We start from the raw sequence: 2524 nt of genomic DNA on the forward strand, positions 1-2524 counted from the left end.
GTGTTACATTGACAGAGTGGGGTCAGTCTGCTCTTCCCTGGGTGTGTTACATTGACAGAGTGGGGTCAATCTGCTCTTCCCTGGGTGGGTAAGATTGACAGAGTGGGGTCAGTCTGCTCTTCCCTGGGTGTGTTTCATTGACAGAGTGGGGTCAGTTTGCTCTTCCCTGGGTGCGTTACATTGACAGAGTCGTGTCAGTCTGCTCTTCCCTGGGTGTGTTACATTGACAGAGTGGAGTCAGTCTGCTCTTCCCTGGGTGTGTTATATTGACAGAGTGGGGTCAGTCTGTTCTCCCAGGGTTTGTTTCATGGACAGAGTGGGGTCAGTCTGTTCTTCCCTGGGTGTGTTACATTGACAGAGTGAGGTCAGTCTGCTCTTCCCAGGGCGTGTCACATTGACAGAGTGGGGTCAATCTGCTCTTCCCTGGATGGGTAACATTGACAGAGTGTGGTCAGTCTTCCTCTTCGCAGGGCGTGTCACATTGACAGAGTGGGGCCAGTCTGCTCTTTTATGGGTGGGTTACATTGACAGAGTGGGGTAAGTCTGCTATTCCCTGGGTGTGTTACATTGACAGAGTGGGGTCAGTCTGCTCTTCCCTTGGGGGGGTTACATTGACAGAGTGGAGTCAGTCTGTTCTTCCCTGGGTGTGTTACATTGACAGAGTGGGGTCAGTCTGCTCTTCCCTGGGTGTGTTACATTGACTGAGTGGGGTCAGTCTGTTCTTCCCTTGGTGTATTACATTGACAGAGTGGGGTCAGTCTGTTCTTCCCTGGGTGTGTTACATTGACAGAGTGGGTTCAGTCTGCTCTTCCCTGGGTGTGTTACATTGACAGAGTGGAGTCAGTCTGTTCTCGCAGAGTGTGTTACATTGACAGAGTGGGGTCAGTCTGCTCTTCCCTGGGTGTATTACATTGACAGAGTGGGGTCAGTCTGTTCTTCCCTGGGTGTGTTACATTAATTGAGTGGGTTCAGTCTGCACTTCCCTGGGTGTGTTACATTGACAGAGTGGGGTCAGTCTGTTCTCCCAGGGTTTGTTACATTGACAGAGTGGCGTCAGTCTGCTCTTCCCTTGCTGTGTTACAATGACAGATTGGGGTCAGTGTGCACTTCCCTGTGTGTGTTACATTGACAGAGTGGGGGTCAGTCTGCTCTTCCCAGGGTGTGTTACATTGACAGAGTGTGGTCAGTCTGCTCTTCTCAGGGCGTGTCACATTTACAGAGTGGGGTCAGTCTGCTCTTTTATGGGTGGGTTACATTGACAGAATGAATTCAGTCTGCTCTTCCCTGCGTGTGTTACATTGACAGAGTGTGGTCAGTCTGATCTTCCCTGGTTGTGTTACATTGACAGAGTGAGTTCAGTCGGCTCTTCCCTGGGTGTGTTACATTGTCAGAGTGGGGTCAGTCTGCTCTTCCCTGGGTGTGTTACATTGACAGAGTGAGGTCAGTCTGCTCTTCCCTGGGTTTGTTACATTGACAGAGTGGGGTCAGTCTTCTCTTCCCAGGGTGTGTTACATTGACCGTTTGGGGTCAGTCTGCTCTTCCCTGCGTGTGTTACATTGACAGAGTGGGGTCAGTCTGTTCTTCCTTGGGTGTGTTAAATTGACAGAGTGAGTTCAGTCTGCTCTTCCCTGGGTGTGTTACATTGACAGAGTGTGGTCAGTCTGATCTTCCCTGGGTGTGTTACATTGACAGAGTGAGTTCAGTCTGCTCTTCCCTGGGTGTGTTACATTGACAGAGTGGGTTCAGTCTGCTCTTCCCTGGGAGGGTGACATTGACAGAGTGGGGTCAGTCTTCTCTTCCCTGGGTGTGTTACATTGACAGATTGGGGTCAGTCTGCTCTTCCCCAAGTTTGTTACATTGACACAGTGGGGTCAGTCTGTTCTTCCCTGGGTGTGTTACATTGACAGAGTAGGGTCAGTCTGCTCTTCCCTGGCTGTGTTACATTGACAGAGTGGGGTCAGTCTGCTCTTCCCTGGGTGTGTTACATTGACAGAGTGGGGTCAGTCTGCTCTTCCCTGGGTGTGTTACATTGACAGAGTGGGGTCAGTCTGCTCTTCCCTGGGTGTGTTTCATTGACAGAGTGGGGTCGGTCTGCTCTTCCCTGGGTGTGTTACATTGACAGAGTGGGGTCAGACTGCTCTTCCCTGGGTGTGTTACATTGACAGAGTGGGGTCAGTCTGCTCTTTCCTGGGTGTGTTACATTGACAGAGTGGGGTCAGTCTGCTCTTCCCAAGGTGTGTTACATTGACAGAGTGGGGTCAGTCTGCTCTTCCATGGGAGTGTTTCATTGCCAGAGTGGGGTCAGTCTGCTCTTCCCTGGGTGTGTTACATTGACAGAGTGGGGTCAGTGTGCCCTTCCCTGGGTTTTTTAAATTGACAGAGTGGGGTCAGTCTGTTCTTCCCTTGGTGTGTTACATTGACAGAGTGGTATCTGTCTGCTCTTCCCTGGGTGTCTTAAATTGACAGAGTGTGGTCAGTCTGTTCTCCCATTGTGTGTTACATTGACAGAGTGCGGTCAGTCTGC

Source organism: Chiloscyllium punctatum, unplaced genomic scaffold (assembly GCF_047496795.1).
Source record: "Chiloscyllium punctatum isolate Juve2018m unplaced genomic scaffold, sChiPun1.3 scaffold_150, whole genome shotgun sequence".
In the NCBI taxonomy this organism is placed as follows: Eukaryota; Metazoa; Chordata; class Chondrichthyes; order Orectolobiformes; family Hemiscylliidae; genus Chiloscyllium; species Chiloscyllium punctatum.